Genomic DNA, 23654 nt, shown 5'->3' with positions numbered 1-23654 from the left:
TGTTTTATCACTTTCATTTTACTTTTATAAAACTTTTCCGTCTGCGACAAGTAATTCTTGCCGTTTTCGTCCATAATTCAGTTTTTAATTACTTCTATTTTTGTGTTGTTTGAAACCAAAGCTTACAAAAGTCTGAAAGGAACCAAAAATTAAAATATAAAACACGTAAAGAACATTTAACACTTAACAACCATTGTCTCCTTATTCTTGCTAATATTCTTGTTGGTTCAATTGCCGTAAAGTTGGTAAAAATAATTTTGTTTACCCGCTGGGCTGCTATAATAATTCTAAACAATTAGATAATTTCTCATTATCTATTACTACTTTTCTCAATGATTTAGTTTTTTAACAATGTAAATGATATTGACTTAAAGAACAAATAAAAGTTATAATTAAAATATTTTATATTTCATAATTTTCTAAAAGACTAGGTCAATTTAATTTGTTTATTTATGGAAAAACCAAAAAAAAGTTCAAAAAATTCAGCGCCCAATTCGGTAATCTCTTTAGTGTGCAGTTCATTGTACCTACCCAACGACCTCCAATCCTATTTTAACTATTAGCGGGCTCTGGTAATTTAGTGGGAATTCATGTTGGCTGGGAAATAATAAATAGCAAAATAAATACAATAAAATAATAGCTTTATTTTAAAAATAATTCAAATTTACATTCAAATATCAAGTAATTTACACTCGTTTATGTTTATTGCAGAAATCCGTGAATGAACCTAAAGATGAAAACTTTATCGTTGATTGGGTGGCCACTAAATACCTACCTTTTTCGTTTTTTGACGACGAAGCAACAAGGAACTTCTTCGATCAAATCAAACCTGGAATAGACCTGCCTGGACGAAAAGCTTTAAAGAGAATGGTTGTGTCCCGTTTTGAACGGGATCAAAAAAAAGTTATGCATATACTACAACAAAACACATCAAGAATATCTTTTACCATTGATGGCTGGACGGCAATTAATGGAAAATCTTATTATGGGATCACCGCCCACTTTATTGATGACCATTGGCAACTCCAGTCTGTAGTTATCGATTTCTCACCTTCACATGGGCTTCATACTGGGAGAGATATTGCCAAGTTGTTTTATGAATCTTTGCAGAGCTATGGCATCACATCGAAAATTCAAGGCATAACTGTTGACAACACTGCAGCAAATACAACGTTCATGCAGGAGTTAAAAAAGCTTATTCCTTCTTTTGATGACGTTAATCAACATTTTAAATGTGTAGTACATATTCTGAACTTGGCTGTTCAAGATTGCTTAAAATCTCTGAAAATAGAAGAAGACGTAGGAGGGGAGGCTGAAGATGAAGAAAGCAGTAACGTAGATGAAGAGGTTGAGTTCGAACACAACGATGTTCTAGATGAAGATATTCAAACACCAACTAACTGTTTGGATAAAATTCGTTATATATTTAAGAAAATAAAAAAATCTGAAAAATTACGGATCCGTTTTAAAAGTGCGTGCCAAACTGCTGGGGCATCTACACAGATTTCACCTATTCTGGATGTTCCAACAAGATGGAACTCCACTCATGATATGTTGGATGTCGCATTAAAGGTAAAAAAGGGGATCGACTGTCTATGTGCAAGCGACAGTGTCAATAAATTAAACAATTTTCGACTACACCAAAACGAATGGCAGATGTTAGCCTCCGTCTGTAAATTTTTAAAGATGTTTAAAATAGTAAGCGAAAACCTTGGAGGAGACAAATACGCAACGCTTCCATCAGTGATAGTCAGTTTAAATATACTGTTAGACAAAATCGAATTACAATCAAAGTTGCTTGACGATAAACCGAATCGTTCCTGTGTAGATGAACAACTTTTAACTGCATTTCAAAAGGCCAGAGATAAAATTTTAAAACATTACAGACAAACAAATTGGATTTACTATGCAGTACTTATTTTAGACCCAAGACATAAACTTGAAGCATTTGATAACTCACTTTGGGGAAGGGACTTAAAGAACGAATCGTATTCAGTGTTTAAAAAACTGTTAAAAAAGTATGAAGGAAATCAGCAAGCTGTAGAAAATATAACGCAAAGTACATCTGAATCGTCGGTGGTCATGGAAGTACAAGATGAGCTTGAAATCAATTTCGAAAGCTATTATCAATCAAAGGTCATAACAAAACCAAAAGACTTAAGTACTGAATTCTATGACTACATAGCACTCCCGCAAAGTACTGGCAACGAAGATATTTTAAAGTGGTGGCAGGTAAATAAAGGAAGATTTCCTGTTCTTGCTGAAATGGCCAGAGACTTACTAAGTATTCCTGCTACGTCCGTACCATCTGAGCGATTGTTTTCGAAAGCTGGCTTAATTATTCGAAAACAACGCAATAGATTGACTAATGAATCGGCTAAGTGCCTCTTATGTCTAAACTCTTGGGTAGAAAACCCAATTTTGAAAAATGTGTAAAACAATTTTTTTTTAAATTTTAATCGTTTAAATTAGTTCTAGGTTTAATTTTATTTATTGTTGAAGTAGAGTCGTATATGTATAATTTGGTAAGAATAGAGTTATAATGTTATTTTTAAATATATACCTACACTTTCCTCCTTTCCTCTTGTAAATGATTTTTATTAACAATGTAATTTTTTTTTTAAATAGTATCTCCGATATAAAATGTTAATGGAGATACTATGTACCTATTTACAATTGACTGTAAGTGTACAAAAATATTTTTCAGGTGACACAGGTTTTTTAGTTACTTAAATTAAAAAAAAAGAGTTACAACTCATCTGTATTAAGTTTAGTGAAAGATTTATTTTATGCGAATCTAGTAATATAAGACAATAAAATACTTGATACTTTTTATTTATATTTTTTATTTATTTATGCAGGCCTTTTAGGTGGTAGGTACTACATTACAATATTACCAATAGTATTATACAGTGTGGCAAAGCCAAATGGAATAAATTCATTATTTCGTGAATGAGCGATTTTGGAAAAAGATCTCAAAACAGGTCGATTTTTATTTTTAAATTACGATTTTTTGGCATATATAATACCTACATATATCATACTAATGACGTCATCCATCTGGGCGTGATGACGTAATCGATTATTTTTTTAAATGGGAATAGGGGTCATGTGCTAGCTCATTTGAAAGGTTATTAAATTCTCTATTCAGTAATATCAATATTAACATAATTATGTATACAGTGTGTCCAAAAAAAAATTCGAATTAAATTAATTAACACAAAAAGAAGAATGTATGTAATTTATTTAATTCACAATACATTTTACTGCTGTCAGAAAACATAAAAAATGTTTATTTGACAAATAAACACAGCTTTTCGCTTAAATTAAATGTTCAAACTACCAAGAGGCAGGTGAGTGGCATCTTGAACATTGAATTTAAGTGAAAAGCTATGTTTATTTGTCAAATGAACATTCTTTCTGTTTACTGACAGTAGCAAAATGTATTTTGAATTAAATAAATTACATATACATTCTCATTTTTGTGTCAATTAATTTAATTAAAAAAAAATTGGACACCCTGTATATTATGTTAATATTTATATTACTGAATAGAGAATTTCATAACCGTTCAAATGAGCTACTATCATATACGAGTATATGCCAAAAAATTGTAATTTAAAAATAAAAACCGACCTGTTTCGGAATTTTTTTCCAAAAGCGCTTATTCACGAAATAATAAATTTATTCCATTTGGCTTGGCCACACTGTATGTACATATGAATATTGATATTTAAAAAAATGTTTTCATAAAATATGCTGCTTTTTCCTACTCCGATTATTTATGGATTAGTCTGGTCGTATTAGACTTTACTTTTTATTGTTATTTGTATTATTTATTATCACTACACTATACGAAATCCGGGTGTTATCAAACAATTCATCTCTATCTTGTCATAATACTTAATACAAATATGCCATCTTATTTGAAATTTATATTAAACTATCGTAATATATCTACCTATATAGTTTCTCAGCGATAAAACTATTTTCTTGGCTTCCTTTAAATCGGGTTATTTTAAAAAGACTGACATTATTTCAGGACGAACACTAAAATCATACATTATCATAGTTTTTTAAACAGAAATTAAGACAAACTGTGAAATATTAATCTAAGAAAAAAAATATCTCACTCTTCTTGTCTCCTAACGTTACTATGACAGAGTATGTAGCTATTATGTGAAAAGCATTTAGTGAATTTCTTATTATTTCTTATATTTGACTATTATAAGTAAAAAAAATTACTACGAATGTTATATTTTACATTCATTATTATGTTTTTGAGCTCGGCTCGGCTCGGCTCGAACTATTCGAGCCGAGCCGGCACGAGCCACGAGCTCAACCTGCAAGCTCGAAGTTCAAGCCGAGCTTCTATCTCGAGCTCGGCTCGAAATTTCGAGCCGAGCACAAGCTTCTCAAAAGCTCGGCTCGGCTCGGCTCGAGTCCATCCCTACTACGAATCGAATACTATTGCCTCGGAATAGACATGAAACACGGATTAGACCCAAGCTACGAAATAAGGACATTCTTTTAGGCACATGGAACGTGCTAAGCTGGTTCAGGCCCGGAATTGCAACACATGCCATAAAACAGCTTCAAAAATATAAGATGGACGTAACAGCGATCCAGGAAATGAGATGGACAGAATCGGGAAGCCTGAAAATGGAAAATTCCCTGGTTTTCTGGTCAGAAGAAGAGGAAAGGCACGAATTTGGATGTGGGTTTGTAGTTAACGGAAAACTCAAGTCTGCCATAATTGATTTCAAACCAATCAACAAGCGCATGTGTTCTCTAAGACTTAAAGGAAAATGGTTTAACCTAACCCTCTTCTCAACCCACGCACCAACTGGAGAAGCAAATGAAGATGACAAGGAGGAATTTTATGAAATTCTAGAACAACAGTACAGAATGGCACCCAGACACGACGTCAAAATCATACTGGGAGATTTCAATGCCAAACTAGGTAAAGAGGACCATCTTAGAGCGGTGATCGGTACACATAGCTTACACGATAACACCAATCATAACGAATCAAGATTGGCAGAGTTCGCTGTAGCCAACAATATGGTAGTGAAAACTACACAGTTCCAAAGGAAAAATATACATAAAGTAACCTGGGTGTCAAATGACGGAATCACACGAAACCAGATAGACCACGTGCTCATCGACGGAAGACACTCTAGCAATATCATCGGCGCACACAGTTTAAGGGGAGCAGAAAGTGACTCTGACCACTTCCTGGTCAGAATAAAAATGAGAACAAGGCTAAACACGAGACATCCAAAGCAACGCCAACAAGGAAACAGATGGGACATTTTAAGGCTCGATCTACCTGATAATGAACGCCAATATCAGTCACTGATCCAAAATAAATTGCAGACAATGGAAGAAGAAGAGACATCAACACCAGAATTGACCATAGACCAGAAATTGCAAAATATAACAAACGCCATAGAAAGCGCCGCAGCGGAAACGATAGGGAAACAAAAGAATAACAAGAAGAAAAACCAGTGGTTTGACCAGGAGTGCGAACAAAGCTTACAGCAGAAAGCAATCAAGAGGCTGGAGCTACTAACGCGACCTACAGAAGAGAACAGGGAAGACTACAACAGAGTAAGGACTCAAACGAGAAGACTTTTGAGAAGAAAAAAGAAACAGTACCTAGAAGCACGAATACAGCAACTCGAGGAGGAACATAGAACCGGTCAGTCTAGACAGTTTTATAGGGACATAAAAACAATGACGGGCAACACGATCAACAGCCCAAGATTTACAAAAGACGATGCAGGACAATTGCTCACTGACGACGAAGAGATAAGCCGCCAATGGAGAAAGTATTTTGAGCAACTCTTAAATACAGAAAACCCCACAACGACAGGGCAACAAAGACAGTACCAGTTAGCCGAACCTGAAATACCAGGGCCCACACTAGCTGAAGTAAAGTCCGCAATTTCGTCCCTAAAAAACCATAAAGCCCCAGGCCCAGACGGCATACAGGCGGAACTACTAAAAAAAGGGGGAGACCAACTACATCTTGAGATATATCATCTTATAAGAGAAGTCTGGGAAAGAGAAGAAATACCGAAACACTGGCATGAAAGCCATATAATACCTATTCACAAGAAGGGAGACAAACAAATATGTCGGAACTATAGAGGAATATCGTTAATTAATACAACATACAAGATTATATTCATAATACTGTTTAGAAGATTAACTCCATACGCAGAGGAAATAATAGGCGACTACCAAAGCGGATTCAGACCGGGAAGGTCGACTATAGACCAGATCTTCGTCCTACGCCAGGTGTTGGAAAAAAACTGGGAATTCAACCGCGATGTACACCAAATCTTCGTGGACTTCAAACAAGCTTACGATTCTGTTAGCAGAGAAGCATTGTGGGAGACTATGGTAGAAATGGGAGTACCTGGAAAACTGGTACGATTAGCAAAGGTGAGCACGGAGAACGCTTCCGCACGAATCAGAGTTGGCAGCAACACGTCGGAGGAATTCCTCATTGACACCGGACTTAGACAAGGAGATCCTCTCGCCCCCCTGCTGTTAACTTCTCACTGGAACATGCAGTAAGGAAAGCTCAGCCACAACTGACAAACGGATTTGCCGCCCAAGGATCAAAAATACTATTAGCCTTTGCGGATGACGTGGACACAATTGCACAATCCACCAGAGATGCAAAAGAAGTTTTCACCCTATTCGAGAACGGAGCCAAGGAAGTTGGTCTTAAGGTCAATGAGGACAAGACCAAGTACATGGTGGTTACGAAGAACCCAAGACCAAGGGTTAGACAAAACGTAACAATTAATGAATACAATTTTGAAGTCGTCAAAGAATTTAAGTACTTGGGAGCGATCATAACATCTGAAAATAACTATGAAAAGGACGTGGCAGCCAGGATTATTGCAGGAAACAGGGCATATTACTCGTTAAGGACCCTACTTAAATCAAAAATACTCTTACGACCAGCAAAAATAAGAGTATATAAGACAATAATTCGTCCCACAATAACGTATGAAAGCGAAACCTGGACTCTGAATCAGCGGGAAACAACAAAATTACTGGTACTTGAAAGAAAGATACTGCGGACTATCTATGGGCCTTGCAGAGAAGAGACAACAGGAGAATGGAGAAGAAGACACAATGATGAACTCCAGACAATATACGGAGATGAAAACATAGTACGCTACATTAAATCAAACAGAATACGATGGGCGGGTCACGTACTAAGATCAAGTGACGAAAGACTTCTAAACGCCACATTCTGGGAAAGGCCCGATGGAAAAAGGTCAGTTGGTCGCCCAAGAAAGAGATGGAAGGACGCAGTAGCCAGCGATCTACGCAAAATGGGAGTACAGCAATGGGAAATAGCTGCTCAGGACCGACAACAATGGAGGGAAATAGTAAACGCGGCCAAGACTCACATAGAGTTGTAGAGCCAAATGATGATGATGATTTTTTTCAGAACCTGCTAAATTTGTTAGATGACCTGCCTCATAAAAGCAGAAAAATTCTATGCGGTGACTTTAACATTAATTATGCTGCTGCTTGTGCTACCCAAGTATCCCTGGTCAACATATTTGAATCGTATGGTCTCTCAATGCACGTTAATTCTCCTACAAGGATTACAAAAACTACATCTACCATAATCGATTATATTGTCTCAGATTTCTCACCCCTTGATGTCTGCTCTATAGTTATTAATGCAGGACTATCTGATCATGAAGCAATGTATACGAAGTTTAACATCTTCAGCAAACCCTCCTCAGAACCCAGACGTTTAGGTAGGATTTTTTCCGCCCAGAATTTTCGTAAATTCCAAAATTTATGCTTAACTTCTGAGTGGCAGTTTCCTTCTATGGACGTGGACTATAATTTCAGTGTTTTTTTAGATAAGCTTATCCGCATCTTCAATAAAGCTTTTCCTTTAATTCCTATTAAGCCAAAACATCGAAAACCTTGGGTTACGAAAGGTATCCGCATATCAGCCAAGAATATGCGTTCACTTCAATACATCAAGAAATTTACTACCAATGTTTCTGTCACTGAATATATCACGAAGTACAGGACAACATATCTAAAACTTGTCAAATCAGCTAAAAAAGCCTATTATCAAAATCGTCTGGGAAGCTCTAAAAGTGTTGCAAAAGAAACCTGGTCTATAACAAACGATCTTCGAAATAAAACTCACACAGCTCAATCATTTTCCCTTCCAAATCCTGAGAGTCTAAACGATTACTTCGTTAATGTCAGTAAAAATATAACATCAACTATTTTGCCTCAAAAAGATCCCATTTCCTATCTCCCTAATTCAAGAAAGGTCTCGAATTCATTCTTTTTAAAACCAGTCGATAACTCTGAACTGACCCAAACAATCAATAGTATCAAAAGCAAATCATCCTGTAGTACTGATGGACTATCTATAAAAATTTTCTCTAATCTCACAGAAAATGTGTTGGAAATCCTCGTCTCACTAATTAATGATTCCTTCGAAAAAGGTCAATTTCCAGAGTGCCTAAAGACAGCCATTATTATTCCTCTTCATAAGGGTGGCGAAAAATCTAATGCCTGCAACTATAGACCTATTGCCTTACTACCGGTACTCTCCAAAATTATTGAGAGACTCATTAAAACTCGACTTATGTCTTTTATCGTTGATAACAACATTTTATCTCAAAATCAATTCGGCTTTTTAACTAATAAATGTACCACTGATGCCATGTTTTCTGTACTACATGAGGTTTATCAAGCACTAAACAATAATTTTTATACTGCCACTGTTTTCTGTGACTATGCCAAAGCTTTTGATTGTGTAAATCACGACATCTTGATTAAAAAACTAAATTTCTATGGAATTAGAGGTATTTCTTTGAATTGGTTCCAATCCTACTTGAATAATAGGAAACAACTAGTTAGAGCAAATGATACTGACTCTAGTCTCAAAAACATTGTATGTGGAGTACCGCAAGGTTCAGTATTGGGTCCTCTTCTGTTCCTTATCTTTATAAATGACATCACTAATTTAAAAATCGATGGGAAAATTTTTCTTTTTGCTGATGATACCAGTATCACTTAGAGCAACTCAACTATAGCATCTCTTCATGAAACTATAACTTCGGATCTACTGACGATAAAGACCTGGTCTGACTCTAATTTACTCTCTTTTAATGTAGATAAAACAGTAGCATTATCCTATAAAGGAGCTCTTCAACCTTTGCCTCTTAATAACAGTCAGATCAGTACCGTTGATTCTGTAAAATTTCTTGGTATTTTTTTAGACAGCAACCTCAAATGGTCCCTTCATATCGATTCGTTAAGTAAGAAACTCGCCTCAGCTTGCTTTGCAATAAGATCTGTCTCAAGGGAACTCAATTTAGCATCTTCTAAAATAACATATTTTTCATTATTCGAGTCTCATCTTCGATATGGTCTTCCTTTTTGGGGTTCTAGTACAGCTGCTCAATTTGAGGTTATTTTTAAATTGCAAAAAAGAGCAATAAGGTATCTGTTTGGCCTCAGAAGATCTACACATTGCAGAGGTTACTTCAGGAATCACGGAATTTTAACACTTCCATCTTTATATATTCTAGAAACGGTTTGTTTAATTCGTAAACACCTTCATGCCTTTCCAGCAAGGCCCAATCATCTTTACTCCACCAGAAATTCAATCTTTGATATTTATTTACCGATCCCATGCACTGAGTTAGTAAAGAAATCTATATTATATTTCGCAAAAAAACTTTACAACCATCTGCCTTTACAACTTAAATCTGCAACATCTTTCCCAAAATTCCGTAAACTGACAAAAGCCTATCTATCTGAAAGACCATATTATTCAATAGAAGAATTTCTTACTGAATAACTAAGAAAATTGGGTTTCATACGCAGTAGCTTAAACTGTCAATTCCTAATGTTGTATTTTAGTTGTTGTAAGTATGTTCAACTTTCAATTTGCAATGTATATAAATTTTGCAATTAATTGTTTTTGTCTTTGGTTTTATATCTTATTTACTGTATATTGACGATTTATCTAATTTTATTGAATTGTAGTTGTTATTTGTTATTTCTTGTTGATATTATTTTTCTTTTGACTGTATGTAAGCTTTGTCCATAAAATTGTAAAAATTTTCAGTGACAATAAAGCATATTTCTATTCTATTCTATGATGATGATGATACTTATTTTAGGTAACACTGATGATGCTCTTGTTACAGAGCGAAGACGTTTTGTTTCTATGTTTGTAGCCCTATAGGGGCTTTTTAAACTAATATACCTTTTACCAGGACAAAAATTTTTTATTAAATTTTACTTGTAATTAATAGTATACAGCCAGCTACAGGAAATTCTTCCTTGTGGATTATTCTAAAACATATTTTTTTATTGTTAATCAGCAAGGGTCCTTATGGGAAGACGGGCATTAACAACTAAAAAACAACAAATTAATAACTAAATGTTTTAAAATGAAATAAGTCCAAAGTAATTATCAAGAACTGATAGAAAAAGGTTTGAACTTGAATTTAGGTAGGTAATTTCACTACTTAGTAAATTTCAAAAATGATATTTCTTGCTTATGTTTTTTAGTCTTAAAAACCGTTATCTTTCATTATTTTTTCAGTTTTAAATCGTTTATAACTTGAAAAACGATCAACTTTAGAGCCAAATTACAAAAGACCTTTTTGGTTTAGAATGATGCAAAAAAAATCTAAACTAATATCTGCCAGGGCCGAAAAAACTTTTTAGACAAGGCGAAATCGGCGGGTTCGAAGGGAAAAATATTCCCATGAGATTTTTTTGCATAATCACATTCGTGAGACCTCCCAGAATAAGGTTCAAGAAGTCGCCTACGTGAAAAGTGGGCCATTTTTTTTAACAATTTTTTTTAATCAAATTGCAATAATCAATATTTTTGGCCCGCACAATTTTTTCTTTAATTTTTTGGACCATTCTGGACAAAAAAGGTCTCCTATAATTTTTCTCTAAAGTTGATCGTTTTCGACTTATAAGCAATTTAAAATTGAAAAAAACGAAAAATGGCGATTTTCAAGGCTTAATAACTCGGTTAAAAGTTATTATTATGAAAGTCAATATATGACTAAATCAAAGTCTAAAGCCACCCCTACAAGATCCTGAAGAAATTTTTGTCATTATTTTATTACTAAGCTGTTATTTTTAAGAAATAATAAGCGCCATGCACGTGTGCGGCGTCTGTAAATGCTGAGTGTGAGAGAGAAGCCATTCCAGCAGTCCAATTGTGCATCTTACTCGCACTCACATTTACAGCCGAGTCAATACGATCTAATCGCTCATTGTTATTAATTAAAAATAACAGCTTAGTAGTAAATTAATGACACAGATTTCTTCAGGATCATGTAGCGGCGACTTTAAACTTTGATTTAGTCAGTTTCTGACTTTCATAATAATAATTTTTAACCGCGTTATTAAGTCTTAAAAATGGCCATTTTCGCGTTTTTCCAATTTTAAATTGCTTATAACTCGAAAGAAAATCAACTTTAGAGAAAATTTATTAGGGAACTTTTTTGTCCAGAATGGTCCAAAAAACATAAAAAAAATTAGTCCGGGCCAAAAATATTGATTTTTGCAATTTGATTAAAAAAAAATTGTTAAAAAAAATTGGCCCACTTTTCACTTGGGCGACTTCTTAAACCTTATCCTGGGATGTCTCACGAATGTGATTATGCAAAAATATCTCATGGAAATATTTTTCCCAACGAACACGTCGTTTCCGACTTGTCTATTTTGAAATTTATAAAAAAGTCATTATTTAATTATTATTAATTAATTATAGTCAAAACAAAATTTGATCGGACACCCCTTATTTTTTATAACTGTTAACATACGAAATTACATATTAAACAATTTTTATCCATTAACCTTCGGATGACCAAGGGGGTCAATTTTGACCCCAATGTATGTTTTCTTTAATAAATTCATTCATTATTTTTTTATTTGACTTTTTACTAATATCATTCCAGATACCCTCATATTTTGTAATAAAACAAATTCCCTATATTAGACGAATAAAAAGTATTTTCCGAATTTGGGGTCAAAGACGACCCCACTTGGCCTTCCATGTTCCCATTTTATATTAAGTAAATACCGTGTATTATGTAGAATACCGAGTAATTTTGCAGTGTGCATTATCAAAATCTATTTTTAGACTGTGCCTGTTGCATTTGCCCTGTACATAGATAAAAATGAAGACTACGAAAATGGAAAATCTTTTCGAAATAGGCTCTTGCTTCAAGATTTGTCCGTTGAACTAGTTACAGCCTTTATACAGTGATGATCGCGCTAATAGCCGTTAGCATAACGCAAAAGATGGAAAACATAATACATTGCGAAGTAAAGAGAGATGAAACTTCTAGAGATGGAAATTATCTAAACGTATAAATTAACATTACATTACATAGTTTCCCACCTTTAGACGTCTGTGATCTGAGTATTTTATAAAATTCTCCTGTCACAGTGACAGTTGTCATATTCCTTCGATACGGTTTAAGGTGGGAAACTAGGTAATGTAATGTTAATTTATACGTTTATATCGATAATTTCCACCTGTGCTGGTTTCATCTCTCTTTACTTCGCAACGTATTATGTTTTCCATATTTTGCGTTATTCTGCCGGTTATTAGCTCGCTCACCACTGTATAATCCCGACACGGAAGGTTTACATAGGCACATTCAAACAGCCCAGATATGGTACTAACAAAATTTTTAGAAGATTCTGAAGATGCAGAGCCATCAGAAAATATCAGGAAATGTGGCCGATGTAAAATTTGCAGTCGATGAGTCAACAAAAAATTCACACCGAAATGCGATATGTAAATGCAAACATTTTGTTTGTAAGCAACGTTCCAATAAGTATTGAAAAAAAATTGTTATATTATCTATGGCAACGTAAATTAGTGTAAATTTTAAAATTTCTTTGGTTTTAAGTTCAGAATGATGATTCCTTTTTGTCAGTTGTAATTAACAACATGTTTTGCTAATATTTATTTATCATTTATTGATACAATACTAACATTAATATTACGATTACAATATTATATTTCTTAAAACAACTTCACTTTTTTGCCAATTGTCATTTTTGACTGGGGGTCATTCTTGACCCCCGCTGGTCATCCGTGTAAGAAACAAAGGTTGGTTATCGGAAGGTTAAACAGATCGGTGCAGATCGACTTTACATATACAGTGAGCAAGTAAAGGTTGGAATAAATTCATTTTCTCGAAAATGGACGATTTTGGAAAAAAATCCCTAAACAGGTCAATTTTTATTTTTAAATTACGACTTTTTGGCATATATATCATACTAGTGACGTCACCCATTTGGGCGTGATGACGTCATCGATGATTTTTTTAAATGAGAATAGGAGTCGTGTGATAGCTCATTTGAAAGGTAATTCAATTATCTATTCAGTAATATAAACATTAACATAATTATTTATACAGGCTGTCGAAAAAAAATTTTTTTGAATTATAATTATTGACATAAAAAGAAGAATATGTGTAATTTATTTAATTCAAATTACATTTTACTGCTCTCAGAAAATAGAAAAAAATGTTTATTTGAAAAAAAAATCATTGCTTTTCGCTTAAATTAAATGCTCAAATTGTCAAGTTGCAGGTGGGTGGCTGCTTTAATATTGAATTTGCAAAAAAACAATATTTATTTGCCAAATAAACATTTTTTCCTGTTTTACGATAGCAGTAAAATGTATTTTGAATTAAATAAATTACACAGATTCTTCTTTTTATGTCAATAAATTTAATTACAAAAAATGTTTTGGACACCCTGTATAAATAATTATGTTAATCAAAAATGAATAACCATTTTCAATTTCGCTGCAAAACGAAAATACAGCCGAACCATATTCTAGTCCAATCAGAGAGTGCAGCAAGCACCTCCACCGGTTTCGAAACTTATCAGTCTCTCATCAGGAGGCACATACGCTGCTCTCTCCGATCCAACCAAAACAAACCCCAGCGTGCAGTCCCGGATTGCAACGAACGAAATGGCATAGATGCCCTAGCGGCAACTGCTAGCAAAAAGACTAAGTTTTCACTCTAATGGCATATAAAACAACATAATGCTATTCTACATCTCACCAGAATGAAAACAATGGGAACCTTCTCTGGTTACACCTCCGAGGCTTCTACAATTTGCAAGCCATACGGATGCTGAGACTAAGGAAGATGAGGGAATTCTACAATTTACAATTCATGTTCCATCTGCTCAGCGCGGTAAAGTTCCAACGAGAATGGTTCCCTTCGTACTCCAATCAGAGTAAATGTAAATAAAAAATGAATAACCATTTTCAATTTCGCTGCAAAACGAAAATACAGCCGAACCATATTCTAGTATTCTAGTCCAATCAGAGAGTGCAGCAAGCACATCCACCGGTTTCGAAACTTATCAGTCTCTCTCTGATTGGACTAGAATATGGTTCGGCTGTATTTTCGTTTTGCAGCGAAATTGAAAATGGTTATTCATTTTTGATTTACATTTACTCTGATTGGAGTACGAAGGGAACCATTCTCGTTGGAACTTTACCGCGCTGAGCAGATGGGACGTGAATTGTAAATTGTAGAATTCCCTCATCTTCCTTAGTCTCAGCATCCGTATGGCTTGCAAATTGTAGAAGCCTCGGAGGTGTAATCAGAGAAGGTTCTCATTGTTTTCATTCTGGTGGGATGTAGAATAGCATTATGTTGTTTTATATGCCATTAGAGTGAAAACTTAGTCTTTTTGCTAGCAGTTGTCGCTAGGGCATCTATGCCATTTCGTTCGCTGTAATCCGGGACTGCACGCTGGGGTTTGTTTTGGTTGGATCGGAGAGAGCAGCATATGTGCCTCCTGATGAGAGACTGATAAGTTTCGAAACCGGTGGAGGTGCTTGCTGCACTCTCTGATTGGAGTAGAATATGGTTCGGCTGTATTTTCGTTTTGCAGCGAAATTGAAAATGGTTATTCATTTTTGATTTACATTTACTCTGATTGGAGTACGAAGGGAACCATTCTCGTTGGCACTTTACCGCGCTGAGCAGATGGGACGTGAATTGTAAATTGTAGAATTCCCTCATCTTCCTTAGTCTCAGCATCCGTATGGCTTGCAAATTGTAGAAGCCTCGGAGGTGTAACCAGAGAAGGTTCCCATTGTTTTCATTCTGGTGGGATGTAGAATAGCATTATGTTGTTTTATATGCCATTAGAGTGAAAACTTAGTCTTTAATTATGTTAATGTTTATATTACTGGGGTGAGAGCACGTCAAATAGAATTCTATTTTGCTGCCGTCACAAAATTGAATTTCCCAATGTTCGACGAAATCGAATTTCCCACAGAATCGACGGTTGCTAGGCAACGTGACGTCACTAAAATAGAATTCTATTTGGCGTGCTCTCACCCCTGAATAGAGAATTGAATTACCTTTCAAATGAGCTATAACACGACCCCTATTCTTATTTAAAAAAATCATCGATGACGTCATTACGCCCAAATGGGTTTTTTAATGTTCTAGAAAATTAAATTTTGTAATTTTATGTCAACTATTTAGCTTTTGAAAGGAGTGCAAAAAATCAAAAAAATCGCGATTTTTGCACTAAATTGTTAATATTTAAAAAACGGACGAGAACTCTAGGCAGGAAACAGGTAGGTTTTCTTCCTGTAGGTCTACAATAACTAAAAAAGTAGTCAGCTACCTGGATCTTCGAGTGTCCCGAACATGGTCTATTTCTAGCTTATTACTCTGGTCTATATTGAATAGAAATGGGCTGAGGCTGTCCCCCTGCCAGATTCCCCATGGTGTTGGTATGTCGGCCGTAGTGTAGTGATGTTGACTGTAGTTACTTTCGAGTATTCGTTACAAATCGTTACTTTTGTATAAAGTAATCATTTACAGTATTCGTTACTTTGATTACTATGATTACTTTTGTTACTTTTGTATTTGAGTACCGGTAATCATATCGAGAATCGTATTTCTCAGTAGGTACAAGGTATTTCTCAGTAGGTTCTCAGTTATAGGTATTTTGTATAGGTATACATACTTTGTTAATGACATACATTACATATTTTACGTATACCATTATACCTCGACCTCCCTCTGTTTCATCTTCTATCTTCTTCTCACCCTCACACCCTTAAAATGCTTTATACCGATAACGATATTCGATAACACTAGTAAAATACCGGTCCTGTCCGTTACTCGCTGGGAAACGATTGGTAGAAAGTTTTCAAGGGTACTGGTTGTAGATACAATAGTCGTTACTCGCTCTGATACAATTGGTACAAAGTAACGACGTAATCAGAGTAATCAAAGTAATCAAAGTAGATACAACAGTCGTTACTCGCTCTAATACGATTGGTACGAAATAACGATGTAATCAGAGTAATCAAAGTAATGAAAGTAGATACAATAGTCGTTACTCGCTCTGATACGATTGGTACGAAGTAATCAGAGTAGTCAAAGTAATCAAAGTAGACACAATAGTCGTTACTCGCTCTGATACGATTGGTACGAAGTAACGAAGTAATCAGAGTAATCAAAGTAATGAAAGTAGATACAATAGTCGTTACTCGCTCTGATACGATTGGTACGAAGTAATCAGAGTAGTCAAAGTAATCAAAGTAGACACAATAGTCGTTGCTCGCTCTGATACGATTGGTACGAAATAACGAAGTAATCAGAGTAATCAAAGTAGATACAATAGTCGTTACTCGCTCTGATACGATTGGTACGGAGTAACGAAGTAATCAGAGTAATCAAAGTAACGATTTGCCTCTCTGTATAGTAATCGTTACTTTCGGCATTCGTAAGTAACAAGTACTTTGTAACGAATAGTTACTTTTTCAGCATCACTACCGTAGTGGTGTCGTTTGTTTTAATTTTTGTCGTGTTGTTATTGTTCATTTGTTTTATGACTTCCACAATGTTTGCCGGTATCTATTTTTGCTTCATTTTCTGTAATATGTCTCAAAGTCTAACTCTGTCAAATGCTTTCGTGTCTGATTTACAATAATCATTTAACCGAGTTTTTGATATTTTATTATTATTTGCAAGTTATTATTTTATTTATAATCCATGTAAATTAGTAAGTAACTGTATACCATAAAGATATAAAAATAAAAACGATTCCATTGGTCTTTCAATATTTATATTATGTTTGTTCTTATTTCTGTTATTAACCTTAATACCTACCACATTTATTATTTCGTGTTACGTTGAGCGCAACTTCGGATAAATGTAAAGTTTAAGAGCTTCAACACTAAAAGTTGCCTACCCAGAAAATAACTTTCCTAATTGACGCCCTTGGGTATATTATAAATTCCTGTAAGCTTAGAATATCATTAGCAAGGCTCTGGGTCTCGTCGTATCCAATTAAACCAAAATAATTGGACCTGAAGTACAAGCAAAAATTCTTTTAATGGTTTCCCAATTTCATACAATGTGTTGCCAATGGATGTTTAATCTTTATAATGTACATCTTGCAATAATTATAATTTATATATCCACATGTAGTCCAGTAAATGACCGTTTTGGAGTGTAATTTTCAGGGTCAACTTCAAATTGCAAGAAAATTAGGATCTAAGTTCTACTTACCCTCCACTTCAAAGTTGAACTTGTGGCGTTGGTTGCTTTTGGGGTGACAATCACCAGTTCTTGGGGGTGAAAAAACGCGCGTTTAAAATAAGTCCGGAAATTGATAAATTAACTAATTCTAAGCAAATTTCGTTTTATAAAGATTTTTAAGTCAATACTTTTCGAGTAACTTACTATTGAAAATGTTTAATTTTCAACAAAAAACACGTTCTCAAGCCGGTTTTTCGCAAATAACTCATAAAATAAATATTTTATCGAAAAAAATATTCTTAGCAAAAATGTAGATCATAAAAAAAAAACGGTGTTTTACTGAAGTCTATAAATCCAGTTAAAGTAAAGTTGTTGGCTCATGAACAGAACGTTCTTATCCGTCAAATTATAAATTCAATATTTAACGTGAAATAACAAAAAAATTAAGCAAATTTCGGGAGAAACCTGTTAAAAGTTTGAAAAGTGTTTCAAAAAAGGTTTATTCTCATTTTTTTTATAAAAGTTTCTAAGCACCAAAACTAAACTAGTTAAGCTCAAAATAAAGTTAGCCCTCCTTTTTTTTTGGTAAAAAAATCGTGAAAATCTCCCCCTATTTAGCACCCCAAAGAAAATTAATCATTACGGCTTTACCATTTACTTTTTATGTATGTGTATTATTCTAATGTCTAATCTTAGCGCTCAGTGGAGGATGATCTTCAGTTTATTGAAACACCAATAGCACTTAGCAATTTTACTGATATCGACTGTCACCAGGGTTGTAAACCCTACAACCCCGAGAGACCGTTTGCCGTTTGATGTACTGGTATGTTACTTGTACGCGTTGAAGACTCTATTTGATGCTACATATTGATTCTAGTGATTGAAGTTAAAGGCACTTCTGGCCTGGTTGAAGTGATTCTTGAGAATGATTCTAAAATGTATTATCTCTGGTTGGCAACATGAATTGGGTCATAGTAGTGTAGGAAACAGAGGTAGAACCTTGCAAAATGGACACAAGTCCGATTTTATTTTTTTTGTGGTATATCAAGAGGTGCTTATTATGAGACTAACTTTTTCTTAAAAAATTTCGCCCCGGAACCCCCCTTTTCACCCCCTTAAAGGGGGTAATTTGTGGTTTTTGCGGAACGTAGTCCTTCCTGTACCTTTTGCAAAAAAATTCTTTTATAGAAGTATGAAGAGGACTATATTTTCTACGATTTATTTCCCAACAGCATACGTCTATCACCCACCGTTTAGTGGGGGTGGGACCCCAAAGTTGATAAGTTTTTAAGAAAGATGTTTTTAAAAAATTATTTTTCCTTAACTGTAACAGAAATTAAGAAGAAATCCTGCGGCAATTATTCACAAATAAGTGACTGATTTTTTGGTATAGGTTTCACTTAAGGGTAATTGCTCTTTTTTAATTACAGGGTGTTACATTTTAAAAAACAACTTTTTATATCATCTGAACCGTTTATGCTAGAGTAAAAAGACTTTCATCAATTACCCATGTACTGGTGCTATTTACAAATTTGTATAATGCACCCCCATTTTTTCCCCGAAACCACCCCAAAAAAGGAAGAATTAATAAAGAAAGTGATTTTCTTGGAATCCTTCACACACAATGCCCTTTATTAATATACTTTATATAACATTTTGTGCACGTTATTATTACCCATGCATGGACACCAAAAGCGATTTCCTAGTGCAACTCCTGTAGCCAAAAATAATAAATAAAATGGGGGTTGAAAAAAAATATTTTTGCTTTTTAATCCATATAGGCATATGCTTCATCAATAGTGTTTTTCAAAAATATATATGGTTATTGCAACATCCCTATCCTTGAAAATATACTGCAGAAACTACCCTTATCCCTTGGCGAGCATGTTTTTACGATTTTCTCATTACCTATGCATTTTTTTAAACAAAACTTATATACGGTTAAAGACCACTATTTACTCTAAAAATTAGATCCTACTCATTTTTTTTTGTATAAGCGACCGTTACGGCACAGTGGCGCCGTAAACCTCAGATATCCTTTGGCGGGCTCCAGTTTTTGTTATTTTTTTCGTCACCTGTTCGTTTTATTAATAAAGTACTTATGTAAAATTAAACAACACAGGGTAACCTACAAATTATGACCTATGCACATTTTACATTATTTGCGCCACAAAGCCACAGTGGTGGCCCAAAATCAACTTTTGCATATTTTCGCCACGTACACGCATTTTATTGCATTAATGCTACCTTAATAGCACAATATTCACCCTAAGGACGCTAAGCAGTGGCGGATCCAGGGAGGGGTGATGGGGGCGATCAACCCGCCCCTCTCAAACCAAGTGATATTATATTTAAAGATTATAAAAATATTCATTTATTTTTATAGAAATACTTACATATACTTACATATTATGGTTTGCCTTAAATTGGCAGAATTGTTTGTATTTCCTTCAGAGTTGAGACTTCTGAGCTTCACTGATGAGGCATAAGGATGCTGAAATAGCTATATGGAGATGGTGGTCCATCTCTGAATCAAATATAAACAAAACCTGCCTTGATCTTTTTTAACTTATATTATTATTTTTATAAGAATGGCGTACTTTTTATGCTTTAGGGTGCCAATTGGCTAAATTTTTAGGTTTTGGTTTCTGATTCGCCCTGTGGTTCTGGTCTGACCCTGTGTCTTTGGTTTGGATGCTGTTTAGCTCTCCTGCTTGGATTCTGATTCGTCCTGTGGCTCTGGTCTGGCCCTGTGGCTTTGGTTTGGATGCTGTTTAGCTCTCCTGCTTGGTTTCTAATTCGTCCTTTGGCTCTGGTCTGGCCCTGTTGCTTTGGTTTGGATGCTGTTTAGCTCTCCTGCTTGGTTTCTGATTCGCCTTGTGGCTCTGGTCTGCCCTGTGGCTTTTGGTTTGGATGCTGTTTAGCTCTCCTGCTTGGATTCTGGTTCTCCCGGGCCTAGTGTCGTCTAGTTGCTAATGCTGTTGTTAGCTGTGGACTGTAGTTGTATGTTTATCGAGTCTTGTTAAAGCTGTTACGACCTCGAAGTTTCCGTTTGCTTGGTAAGGACCATGTCTAATCTTCGGGCTCAGTGGAGGATGATCTTCAGTTAATTGAAACACCAATAGCACTTAGCAATTTTATTTATATCGACTGACACCAGGGTAGTACACCCTACAACCCCGAGAGACCGTTTGATGTAATGGTATGTTACTTGTACGCGAATTAGTTGAAGACTCTATTTGATGCTACATATTGATTCCAGTGATTGAAGTTAAAGGCACTTCTGGCCTGGTTGAAGTTATTCTTGAGAATGATTCTAAAATGTATTATCTCTTGTTGGCAATATGGATTGGGTCATAGCCCACACGACAAAAGAATAAAGGTGAAAGGCCAGTGGAACAAAAAGAAGAAGAACTTCTGTTGGAGTGAAAGTAAAGAGAGTGATATACTCCAACAGAATTCAGGAAAAGAAAAAAACTAAATAGTTGTGGCTATTATGAAAATAAAAATGAAGGGTCTTCTACATTGAAGCCGAAGTAAGAAAAAATACTACTTTGCAGTAGTACTGAAGAAAGAAATAATGATAAGATGATAATGTTGAGGAAAGGGGAATTAAAAGGGATAGAAGTAGAAGTATGAAGAGACAGAGGCAAACTGAATGGAGTTGGCTAGCAAGAGATGCAAGAGAACAACTTGACACTCAAGGATGGATACGGCTCGTTTGCATGCCTGTCAAAGAACAGTAGCTCAAAGTAGATGCTGATGACTAGGAAAGGTAAATACTAAGATAAGAATAATGTACTAAAAAAGTATAAAGATCAATCAAGTGCTAAAGAAGAACCAATTAAATAAAACTAAAAAATCATGGGCGCCAAGAAAATGATCTTTGATCACTCTCCCAGGTATCTTACACTGCTGTCAAATATTAAATATATTAAATATGTAAGTAAATGTAAATATAAGGAATAATAAGAAATTATATGCAAAATAAATAAACATTCATTAAAAAATAACTACTAGATTTTTGACAATCTCTGAGTTAAACAATGCATGTAATGTGACTCTAACATGACAAAAGTTATCGTTAAATATAATATACAATATAACAACAGTCCTGTTATATGTATGTACAAAAGATATACCTCTTACTTATACATAGGGTACAACTCACATGAGACTTCTACCAAATGGTTAAAGTACGCTTGCTACGTACAACTAAATTAAAAACCGACAAATATGAAAAATATATAAATAAATAGGCACAAGCCTGACGAAGAGAAAATACAATGATGAATTAAGCAAAATTAATTAATAAAAGTTATAGAAATGAAGGTAAAATAAATACCGACTTAGTCAGCTAAATTAAATATCCATTGCCAAAATATTGTTTATAAATTGCAACAATTAAACAAATGAAATATCCGGCACATGTTTAAATATGATAACAAATTGGTTCGTGTGATGTACGGGGTGATAAATATCGGATATTAATTCTGAATATTTGGTATTGGACATACGATCTATAAGTTTGACCGGTTCGAAGTGCTTATTTTGGAAAAAATTGGTTTTATAGTAAAAAAAATTTTCTAAAATTTTTGTAAAAATGCAATTTTTTCAAAATAACTTAAAAAGTTTCACCGATACGAAAAATCTCAAAGAGCAAAAAAAATGTAGGTTTTGCTTTTATAAATATGCAAACTTCAAGTTCAAATTTGCATACACTCGTGACTAGTGACTCGTTTAAGCCCTTTCAACTATAACCCTTTTAAAAATAAGCACTTAAACAGGTGAAACCTACAGATCATATAAAAAATACGAAGTATAGTAAATTTTTTGTAAAGCGGTAACGCTTAATTTCATTTGGAGTGCTAATAGGGGAAGATTTTCACGATTTTTTTAACAAAAAAAGAGGATAACTTTATTTTGGGCGTAACTTGCTTATTGATGCTATATAGATACTTTTATAAAAAATAAAAATAAAGATTTTTTGACATTTCCTGAAACGTGCTTAATTTTTTGATTATTTTACATTGAAATATTCGAATTGGAATTTCACGAATCAGAACTTTTTTTCATGAACTACAACTTTGCTTTTGTTGGGTCTATAAACTTCACGAATACATGTCTCTTTTCATTTTTTCCTATGCTACATTTTTGCTTTTTTAGAATATTTTTTTCGATAGAATACTTAGTTTTTGAGTTATTTGCGAAAAACTGCCTGAAAACGTGTTTTTTTTGTCGAAAAATAAACATTTTCAATCGCAAATAACTCGAAAAGTGTTGACTTACTTAAAAATATCTCTAGAACGAAAGTTGATTCGATTTAGTCAGTTTATCCATTTCCGAAATTATTTTAAACGCGCGTTTCTTCACCCTCGAGAAGGGGTGACTGTCACCCCCCAAGCAAAGCAATCAACGGCACAATTTCAACTTTGGCGTGGAGGGTAAGTAGAACCTAAATCCAAATTTTCATGCAATTCGATGTTGACCCTGAAAATTACACGATATTGCCGTATTTCCCGTTCATTTACTGGGCTAATATATAGGGTGTCCCAAAAGTAGTGGAACGGTCGAATATTTCGCGAACTAAACATCGGATAGAAAAACTGAAAAATACGTGTTCAATTATTTTCAAAAATCTATCCAATGACACCAAACACCAACTCCCACTACACCCCCTGGAGGTGGGGTGGGGGTAACTTTAAAATCCTTAATGGAAACCCCTAGTCTTTCTTGCAGATTTGGATTCGTTACCTAAAAGAATGCAACTTTTATTCAAGACATTTTTTCGAAATGTGGATAGATGGCGCTATAATTGGGAAAACGATTTATCCTGATACCATAGATAAATTATAGAAACTTTTTAATATCTCGAGAAATACACTTCCAAATAAGAAACCAAGAAACAGGTTTTTAATATTTTTAGAAAACCTATCGATAAACATTAAACATGACCCTCCAACCCACCCCCTGGAAGTGGGGTGGGGGGTAACTTTAAAATCTTAAAGAGCAACCCCCACTTTTTATTACAGATTCAAATTCGTCATGAAAAAT

General features: G+C 34.5%; 1 protein-coding gene across 2 annotated transcripts in view; it reads right to left on the bottom strand.

Annotated features, from left to right (window-relative positions):
• The window catches only part of LOC114330384 (uncharacterized), a 519460-nt gene that overhangs the window by 9546 nt on the left and 486260 nt on the right, over positions 1–23654 (bottom strand). The gene's annotated exons all lie outside the window — the stretch shown is intronic.

Source organism: Diabrotica virgifera, chromosome 2 (genome assembly GCF_917563875.1).
Source record: "Diabrotica virgifera virgifera chromosome 2, PGI_DIABVI_V3a".
NCBI classification, from domain to species: Eukaryota; Metazoa; Arthropoda; class Insecta; order Coleoptera; family Chrysomelidae; genus Diabrotica; species Diabrotica virgifera.
This window is presented reverse-complemented; position numbering and strand designations above follow the sequence as displayed.